Source organism: Asterias amurensis, chromosome 21 (assembly GCF_032118995.1).
Source record: "Asterias amurensis chromosome 21, ASM3211899v1".
Taxonomy (NCBI): domain Eukaryota; kingdom Metazoa; phylum Echinodermata; class Asteroidea; order Forcipulatida; family Asteriidae; genus Asterias; species Asterias amurensis.
In genome coordinates, this window is record NC_092668.1 from 747116 (window position 1) to 758269 (window position 11154).

The 11154-nt window shown below is 38.8% G+C and overlaps 1 protein-coding gene across 4 annotated transcripts in view; it reads right to left on the bottom strand.

Moving 5' to 3' along the window:
- LOC139952820 (rap guanine nucleotide exchange factor 2-like) overlaps nt 1-8898 on the bottom strand; it is a 57192-nt gene extending 48294 nt beyond the window's left edge. For all 4 annotated transcript variants that reach the window (XM_071952061.1, XM_071952060.1, XM_071952062.1 and 1 more), the window contains exon 1: nt 8717-8898. The gene's annotated coding sequence lies outside the window, so the exon portion shown is untranslated. The remainder of the gene's footprint in view (nt 1-8716) is intronic.
- Between the last annotated feature and the right edge of the window lie 2256 nt (nt 8899-11154).

An 11154-nucleotide genomic window follows, 5' to 3' on the forward strand; every position in this document is an offset into this window, starting at 1 on the left:
AGATCTTGTTCAACATAATGAAAAAAAAACTTTAATTTAATATATGTACCGTACATGATGGTATATAATGTACACATGAAGGTAAACTAATATCCTAGGGCGCTAGTCACTGAAAATGTAAAGACAAACTCTACTCTTAAAAATTCAATAGTTTAGAAAAAAAGGTCTTGTTCAACATACTGTAATGGAAAAAGGACTTTCATTTAGTATGTAATATGTACTAAGTGTGTCACCAAATAGCCATCCATGTACAATGTACACTGAACATTCTTCACTGCTATCATGCCACAACTGCCAATCCCAGTTTTACTAAACCACTCTTTAACGTCAGCACCTTGCATGCAAATTTACATTCCAAATACGTGTCTTTATATAATAATGTTTACATAATTACTGGCAGAGAAAATAAACAATTCATGACAGTGATTGAACAGTGTACCGGTATAGCGTACGTACAGGATTTAGTATCAGCATAGCGAATGCCGTATACACAAAAATGTGAGGTTTCGGTTATTAGCATCACGATGTGGGTGTTGGCCAAGTTGCTAACATTATTAAAGGGAAAGTACCTTTGGTTTTGGAACCGTTTAATTGTTATAATCCTATATAAATATTAAAATATACAATTTATTTAAAGTAACTGTGAAAATTTCATTGCAAATGGTGGTGGTAGTGTTGTTGAGATTTCGCCAAAAATCTGGAGGAATTATGTCTTTGCAAGAAGAAGAATCCATAATCTGAGGGGACCCTACATAACGTTCGTCTTAACACTTCTAAGAATCACATTTGGGGAGTTAAAACTGATTTACTTTTCCATAACCACTTCACTTCAAAGTGAAATGATTCTCAAAATCCTTTACACTATCGAAAGCTGTCAATTTCTAGCCAAGTAAATTTGTATTGCCATTTATTTTAAGAGTGATCCAAGCGTAAACACATTATTTCTGGTCATGGAAAATGAATTTGTTTTGTATTTAAACATTGCCGTAGAAAACACAAAGAAACAAGGATGTACCTTACTGAAGTTGGTGACCTTGCAAGTTGCAAAGTATTGTAAGAAAATTTCTGTTATAATTAAAAATAGGCCTACAAAAATTCAGGGTACTCCCCACTAACAAGCCAGGGAGTGGTGCTGATACGCATGAATTGCGGCCTGATATGCGTGAATCGCAGATGATATGCAAAAACAAAACAAAAGATTTTGATTTTCTTGACTTCAGATCAAATTCACAAAAATCACAAAGATGAAACAATTTTAAATGCCCTGAATTGCACAGTAGGACTTTTAAAACCAAATATAAACACCGAGTAAACAAAAACATTTCAAGGACCTCCTTTCAATTCGTAAATTTGGGTCCAGGATGTCACCCTGTTTTGAAGAATACTGCAAAGAACCCTAGAACTTAAATTGAAAACTGTACATTTGACTCCTGGTACAACCTACAAATAGTATTAAGGATCCTGCTCACTATACACTGGGATACTAGTCGCTGACCTGACCAACAAATCTACTTCCATTTCCTCTCGCCTCACAATTCAAGAAAAAAAAAACTTGATACAATTGCAGCATCTTCTTCCTGGCGGTTGGCAACACACAAACGCCAAGCCGTTATTAATTCCCAATTGATGGAAATGCCACAGGCGTCTCACCAGTGAACACAGTGGATTCATGGGACTATTTGTGGGTCCCTTATGAACTTATCTAGGAACTAAGCTTGAGGTCAGAAAGAGCCCCCTCGGTGACAACATTCACAGTTTCCGAAAGCGAGCCATGCTGCATACCTGTACTTTATTAGTTGATCTTATGTATCACTTGCAAAGTGTTTTTTCATTAAGATTGGGCTCTCTCTGGGAAAGATCAAACTGGAAAATAAACAACAATGAAATTGGGTCAACAACAAGAGACAGTTGAACTACTTCTTTAGTGATGTTAATTTCCTGAATGGACTTCAGCCTTTTTTTCTACAAATTTATTTTCTCACAAAAATTTTCTCAACTCTCAGTATTTTGAAATTTTAATGCAGTACAAAATTTTCAGTTGTTTGTTAACCTATATGATAACCAGTGTTATGTGCTATTATTTAAATGAGAGGTATAGAGATGAAAGCTGTTTTTTTTTGGTTTGCAGTATCGCCATGCATCTACTTTGCTGGCTAGAGTCTCAGGAGTTCCACAATCTACTCTGAGGCAGTAGAATTAAAAGCAAGAACAAAAATCTAAGATTGTTGTTGTTCTTTGGGAATAATACATGTAGGTCTTGCTTTTTATTCTACTGCCGCAGAGTACATGTAGATTTCGAAACTTTTGAGACTTCTACAGTTCTTAAAAGAACTGTCCTGCTTATTTAAAGGGACACGTTGCCTTGGATCGGTCGAGTTGGTCTTTGAAAAGCGTTTGTAACCGTTTGTTATAAAATGCATATGATTAGAAAGATATTTTAAAAGAAGAATATAACGATCCACACAAGTATCAGTCGAAATTGTGTGGTTTTCCTTTTTACCTCGTCGACTAACACGGTCGGACATTCATAAATGGCCGACCGTGTTATTTCGCAAAGTAAAAGGAAAACCACGCAATTTTGAGGCAAACTTGTGTGGATCATTGTATTCTACTTTTAAAACATCTTTCTAACCATGTGCATTTTATAACAAACGGTTACAAACGCATTTTTATAGACCAACTCGTCTGATCCAAGGCAACGTGTTCCTTAAACTACAGTGTATTAACTGGGTGGAAGGTCATACCACACATGATGTAGTTTGTGTAGCGCAGGAGAACTTCGTTTCACAAAAAATGCAAATTGAGACAAGATTGAATGAAATTGAGAAGTTTCAGGCATAGGAGGCAGTTGCTTGGTTGCCTTGAAAAGCCTCTATGACCAGCTGGGTTTGATTTCACGAAACACTACGATTCACCTTCCAAGATGAGAGTTGTCAATATCACCATGGTGATTTGTATTGTGACATCACACTTTACTTAACAATTAAGATTGATACACAACTTAAGATCAATCTTAGCTCTTTCAAAAACTCAAGCCCTGATCTTGGCCTTCGTCGGTCACACTTGAAATGTTTCAGCGGAAATTTTAAAACACTTTTTAAAAAGGGTAGTAGCTGGGCCCTTTACTAATGGAAACAAAATTCCTTGCCTTTCAAAGACTGAAGTTGGAGCGTCTGGGTTGTTCAGCTCAAACATTGAAATGTAAATTCTGGAATGCAAACTCTGAAATGCACATCAATAGATGGATTGCAATAGACGTCATCGGCCGCCATATTTGATGGATTGTGCCCGCGTGAAGAGCTACCATTGGCTGAGAGTCACGCGCAGCACATACGCGTGCAATTTTCCATTGTTTTACATCAAAGATGGTGGTCAATAGTTGACGCGTATTGCAACCCATCTATTGTAACAAGTAAGCCCTAGAACACACTGTTAATCAACACCACTAGACTAGTGGAGTATTCATTTGAGCATTAAGTGAATACACTCCTGTTACCCTGTGATGAGAATTTAATATTTTTAAATCAATAATAATTCATACCATTATTGACCAGATGTAATTTGTGATGAGGTACCCAATCTCCTCCAGCAGGATTTCACACACAACCAGAATATAAATACGTCATACGGGAAATGTGTATGGTGAACGTTATGCTTCAACTGCTTTACACTCAGCTAGCTGTAAATGATTTGCTGTCAACATTTCCTTCGAGGTCTTAACGAGGAAGAAGAACTGTCCTCTATTTTTTTTCTTCAAATGCAGAACCAACGGCTTACATTACACGTTACATCCTCATTGTTACCACAGCAGCTTATATTAGATTCCCTATTGTTATCAAATAATGGGCCGTTCTCTTTGCACACAATGTTAGCATCCTCAACTCCGAGCTGTCCCTGTTGATGGTCTGAGCCTCACCCAGTGGAGCAGGTGTCCAGGCCATAAGGTCATGACCCTGCTAGGTGCACAGTCACAGCTCCATGGTCAGTTAGTGTTATAAACAAGGGGAAGTGATAATTTTAGGCAAGCAATGTCAAAATAGGGAAGCGGAAACATTGCAAAGTATAACTTCCTGTATCCTGACGCATTCCTGGGGTTCATGGGGTATCCCCGTTTGGATCATGTCATCTGGTTTGGTCTTCACTTCTACTTCAGAAAGTACCAATAATACTCGTCCCTGTTTACTTTGAACTCAATCAAGGGACCACAATCAAGGAACATACAAGCATAAAACTGTACTATGAAATCAAATGGCTAGTTTTATGAATTAACTGGAAGATATAAAAAAGAAGGGCGGTTCAGACGAGATCCACCAAAGAGACAAGTGACCACAGTCAAGTGCAGTCAAGTGACCACAGCATACATGTAGGCCTACATGTAGGAACACTTTCATCCAGCAGTTTTGATATACAGCAAGATCTTAGACTTCAAACATATTTTGTGCACACTGAATGACAATACTAAGCAAATCGTAATTAATGAGCACTTAGCAACAGAACTGATACATTTTGTGTATAGCATTTTCCTCTGCTTTTATAAAAGGGAAATCTTTCGCTGATGTGTCACTAGTGAAGTGTAACTTCCTGGACATTGCTCAGAAAGCTGATCATTACGTGTAATTTCTACAACCAGAAACACCAAGTCAAGAAAGTGATTTTATTAATTGTTTCGTTTTCAAATGCAGACAGTGAATCTGTTTCACTTTTCCTTTATGTACGTATAGGTTTCCTTCATCATACAGTAAGTGTAATCTAGTCCTACATTATTGTACCAGCAATGCTAGTAAAGTGGTCATAAATCATATGCGCTAATGTACAGAGTCTGCAACTTCACAAATACTTGGTTCTTCAGTACATGTAGGGAACTTCAAGTTAATTTGTACCATCCAAACAACAAAAAGGCCACTAAGGCAATGACATTGACAAGGAGCATGACGGCAATGGGATTCTGGGTATTTGCAATGGATTCTGGGTGAAATCCAAGTGAAAGCAACTCCAGCAACCATCATGGCACACTTATTCTTAAGCCACCTATAAAACCTGGCATCGTTACATGATGTAAACTACTACACGGCGTCCATCTTGGCAGCTTGAATTTTTGTTTTAACTGAACAATACTCGGTTGCCAACATCTGCAATGCAGTATATTTATGGCACTTGTTCAAATACAGGCTATTGTCTCTGTTGACCTTAATAATTAGTACAAATGTTTGTACTAAGTCAGCTACACTACATACAAGCAACCAAACTTATACATGAAGGCAGGATTCATGTTTTAGTTTTTTTGATGATGGTATCATACACAGTTCATTTTACTGAACAAATAAATGTTGATAGGCATGGGAGGCAAGGTTTTTATTAGACAACATAACATGTTTATAATGTACAATGTGACAACCTGTGCATTACCCGGTACTGCTTATATTCATCGCAACGTATTCTTGCAACACAAAAGTGAAACCAAAACTATGATTTAAACAAATCTGTGAATTTCCTCCAGGAAGGCAAAGAACTAGATCACTTTTTATCTTTCAGTTTCTGTCACTCCAGCTTCTGTCGCCCCAATATCAATACAAAACCACATGTACTTTCTGTGTGCTGTGCACGAACTGTGTGTGAGAAAATTTTCATGACATTCATTCACAACGAACAAAAAAAACACCAACCATAGAAATTTACAAGGTCACAATGAATCATACCACGTACATTCATTAATTAACAAAAGGGACAGCTTTCATAGGATATCCTAGGCCAGCTCTGAAGTGTCCGATGTTGTAGGGCTTGTGAGGAGTACAGTGTGAAAGCAAAGTATAAGACTGGAAGAAAATAATGTAGGAATACAACAATGTAATCTGCTACAAATTTTAGAGAAAATTTGACATTATCAATATAAACCACAAGGGAAACTGACTGGGTAAATTTGTAAATGATTTTTGGGGTTGAACAAAGAATTGACTAGAGTGGGATTCGAACCAACGATCTCCGGATTAACGTGCCAGCAACGACGTGCCGGCACGTTAATCCGGAGGTCGTTGGTTCGAATCCCACTCTAGTCAATTCTTTGTTCAACCCCCCCCAAAAAAAAATTTGACATTGCAGGGGTCGAAATTAAGTGTATTTCCATGGTAGTCAGCAGGGCTAGTGACCAATAATTTTTAGTAGCCCTGATTAGATTTTGGTAGCCCAAAAGCCACGTTATGTCTCGCGTCACGGCTCAAACTTTACAACACACCAATAACATAGTTCTTTATTGTTTGTGATGATGATTTTTGCATTATTATTCAACTAGCCCGTCGGGCTATCAAACTGGAAAAATCAGTAGCCCGGATGTAAATCTGGTAGTCCCGGGCTAGCGGGCTAGTGGCAATTTCGACCCCTGGACATTCTAAGTAAATTGCAATTTTTTCTGACTGCATTCTGTATTCTTTTTATTTCTGTGCATACAATGCATGTAGAATGCAAGGTGTGTGTTCTGAGAAAGACTCTGCTAGGGTCGAAACCTGAAACCATTATCAAACAATCGTTTGCACTTTAAAATTGCTTAGCAGCCTCGCATTAATAATGTCACCATGTCTACAGTGTGCCACTATGGGAGTCACATTGCATGGTGTGCATCTCCCTCTGCGAGCCTAGCCAACAAATACGCACTGCACAGTGACAGTTTAAACACATAATCTGACACCCGAAATAGTGCAGTCAAGATTAATTGCGATTGACGTCAGGTCCTAGGCGAAAGTTCTTCTAGTACCCGACCATGTCACATGGTTCACTCTGCACTATGGCTTAAAAAACAAAAGCTACAGTACATGTAGGCCTAAGTAGCCAGATCACAGACAAACGTGTCAATTGTCGCTTACATACTACACACACCTATCCAAGTTTTATGTTAAATCGCGTGTACGTACTATCCTTACATTAGGGCCTTCACTGGAGCAACAGAGGCAATTGCCTCCATGCCCCCTGGTCATTGCAGTGCATTCAGCTCAGTTAATGAACAAACCTGAAATTGGGATGAGGCATGCCATGATTGTCTGGCCAAAGTTCATGCCCACCGCTCTTCTTATAAAGAACAATTTGTTGATTACAAAAAGCATCAGGAATTTGATTTGCAATTCGAGTTGATGTTGGGATGGCTATGCCTCTAATCCTAAACCGTTTGGCAAAAAGTTGGCAACAATAAATACTAATTGGCAACAGATAGAATAAACTTGGCAAAGCTGGTCAAGTACATGTGATATTTATACACGAACACATCATCACCACAGAAATAAAATTGTCCAAGGCCAAATATCGATATTAATTGTTATTTAAGCGGGTAGATTACGGTGACGACTCTGTGTAATTTTGTCCATCCTCTACGTATTTAACACATGTCATGGAATGCCACACATGTGGTAGTCATTTTTTAGAAACCTAATTCCATACCGCTTGATGATACATCATCAGTTAATTGATTTACAATCGGGATGCAGATTATGAACTTACAAACAAAACTCAACAACTGTAGATTCTTTTCCATTATTAAAACAGACGAGGCCTGCTTATTGCATTGAAATTAAAAGTTACACACACTGACATAAATGTAGCCCTCACCTATTTCAGACATATGTGCTTCGGGCAAGGGCACCAAGGCATTTTCTCCTTGGTAAAGGCATCCTCCTATGAGGTTGTAATATTCTACTGGGGCATTTTAAGGGCACCAAGGCATTTTAAGGGCAACGACCAGGTGGGGCACGGAGGCTATTGCGGCTATTTCATGGAACTGACGGCCAGAACTCTCGCGCACTCATCATGCGCACAGGAATAAGATTAGTGAGGTAGAATGCCAAATACGCTGTAGACCACAATTTTGTCTTAATAATTTCCAATGTTTGACACTTTCTGTGCAATTCAAAGTTTACTCTTTGTTTTACTTTTAGACCCAGTAACTGGGGCTTTGTACTAAAATGTTAACAATTTTAAAGTTTTACATAAATTGCATCTTTGAATGGAAGATGCAAATGTAAAAAATTGTTAATTTTAACAATTTTGATATTTGCATCTTCGGAAAAAAAATTATATGCAAATGTAAACATTTTTTAAAATGAGTACCAACAGAGCTCCAGTTTACTGGGTTTACTCCCTTGACTTCTCTTTAAAGATTCCGCATGCATTTCTGTCTGTCCATTGTCAACCATTCGGAACAGCTAGATATTAAAAGGATTCAATTTGACCTAAGCTGAGGGAGATAAGGTGGCAGACAGATACAACATTTTAGTCTAAATCTTTAATAATTCAACACATGTTGAGTTGAACCCTTGCTCCATGATTGAACCTTGGTTGGTTGAACACCGTGACCATGGAGGAAGAAATCGGTGTCGGACAGACAAACGTCCGACTAAATTAAACTTGTGTGAACAGTCGAGACAGGCCAAAAAAACGTATTCGTATTAACAACAAAATTGTTTAACAAAAGTAAACATTAGAATTAGATCAGACCAAACGAACATTTGTAAGGAATTCCATTTGTTCGGGAGGATATGCAAAGCAGTTCAACCATGGTCCAATCCTTACTCTATGGTCCAATGAACAAGATACATTATTTGACAGTCGCCGGCCGGGTCACGTACGAAAAACACCCCGTCTGCTGGCTCTGTGTCTCTGTTCAAAATAGCCCAGCCTGCACACAAAACGATTTGAACCCCGTAAAAACACACTACAAAAACTACTTTATACTCACAATTTCTACTCAACATCAGTACCATTTTGAAGAGGGATATTCCATCGAGGACGCAACCGCCATCTTATTGAGTTTTGAGAAATGTCACTTAGAATGTTCCGCTAGGTATTGTTACAGTCCGGAAACGATAAAATCGTGTAACCTTTTCCAAGTGAGTTGAAATTATTTCACACGCTAAACCATGTTGCATCCGTGCTTGACGGGAACCAGCGAAGAATCATTAAATAAATTATGCTAGCTCGAGCGTGACGTCAGACGAGGAAAGCACAAAAATGGTATCCCGCCGTTTACCAGCGAAATGAAAATAGAAATAAAAAGTCACAACACCCGGATGTTGGATTATTTTGGTAACGGGGGGGGGGGTGTGATGGTCTGATCATTCAGGAGGTAGAATTCCCAGTTATCTTTAGGGAATTTCCCCGCTGTTCCTGTAAATCCTTCATTTGCCTGTGTCAGGACTGTTTGTGACTGCCTGTTTTATTTTCTGAGAATAGTGCTCCGTGCTTAGCAACGGATGCTCCCTTAATCTGGGCCATCCTTCCTCCACTGGTTGAGGGCACCAAAAGATGATGCAGGCCTACCATCGAGATACTTTGTAATTCGAAGGGCACTAGCAATCGCCAACCATGGGGGCATAGAGGACAAATCCGGGGCCCGCTGACACTTATAGTAGCACCCTAAATAGTTTGAACTTTGGTCTCCATTTAGTGTGATTAGAAACCCCAGAGATCACGTCACTCATAATTTTGTTCACCGGGGGTTGAACTGATTACCGCTTGAAAAACACTTGTGTTCCATTGGCAATTGGAAACTTATTAAAGACCCACGAGCCCATTGCCGCCGGCCGGTGACCAATAGGGTTAAAGCCTGGTTGAACTGGACAACAAGCTTGCCCCACCCATCCTCCCAATGTAATTTTCTTCTATTTTTAGACGAGATCCACAAGATATTCGTCCAGCTTCAAACCAGAGATAAACAAACTTCATGAAACATGCAACATGACGATGCCCCGACCGCAGGCGCGGTGGAGGAGGAGGTTGGCGTGGCGCATGGCGATTTAGATTGAATCAGGTTGTCCCGAGAGACAAGAGCGATGAGGAGGTCGGTCGTCAACAAACACGCTGAATATTCCTTCGACCTCGAATTTATTTTTAGTTCCAATTTCACTGTACTGCTTGATGATCAGTAAGAGTTACAGAAAAACATTATGATGGTTGGTTTCTACCAGGAAAACGTAAAATTCTTGGTAAAAGTTTGGGCTGCAGCTGGTAGTCGATTTAAAACAGACGCCTGTTTAGAGGTCATTGACGTTCCGCCCACTTATCTTCCGAGTGGGTGCGTTGAAACTGGAATATCGCCCTCTTGTGGTACAGTGGTGTTCTATCATAAGCCTTTATTTCACAAAAACAAATTCAGGCAATCTGCTTCAGGCAATCTCAAGAATATTAACTCACATTTTTCCGTCTTCTCATTTTATTTTCTTGGGGTAAGTTTCACGCTTGAAGAATGTCTTGACGTGTGTTTTGTTTGTTTGTTTGTTTGTTTGTTTGTTTGTTTGTTTGTTTGTTTGTTTGTTTGTTTGTTTGTTTGTTTGTTTGTTTGTTTGTTTGTTTGTTTGTTTGTTTGTTTGTTTGTTTGTTTGTTTGTTTGTTTGTTTGTTTGTTTGTTTGTTTGTTTGTTTGTTTGTTTGTTCGTTTGTTTGTTTGTTTGTTTGTTTGTTTGTTTGTTTGTTTGTTTGTTTTTGCCTAGAGGTGCAAGTGGCAGCCTCTGAAGGTAATAACATGTAAACTGGCACATGTGGCCTTACGCTGTGGAGAAAAAAACATAATATATATATAGGTCCCTACACTTAAAAATTAATCAGCCTGCCGTGAAAATAATAGTTACCAATGCAAAAATCGAGCCCCTCTCGCAAACTTTACCAAAAGCTTTCACTTATTTTCAGTGATTGATTTTGCCATGACTGGGTTTACTCATAATGGGTTTATTGTGAGTAGGCCTATTTTTATTTTAATGGTCAGCTTGTAATTAAACACCCACAAACCAAAATCAGATAAAAACATACTGCAGGGGAAACTGACTGGTATAAAAAGAGTTTGGTATGTAAAGTTAACAAAAAAGAAATTACTTGTTTTCATCAATAACTGACGCAAAGAGCCTATAGCCTCGGGAAAACAAAGGAAAAACAAACTGAAATTTTACTGAACCACCCCCTCCAAGAACCCCCCCCCCCCACCCCACATACTGGCACGCCTTGATACTAATGTGAAAAATTAACAGATGCATAGGGTATCATCTTTCAACTAAAGCTATGAATGGTGAGCCGCCGACAAAATTAATTATTGTACAAACAATCTCTGAAAATGGTAATAGCGCCCTCGTGTGGTTAAAATAGTCTCAGCCAAAGTTATAAAGAGTGGGAGGAGTAGGCATGGGGG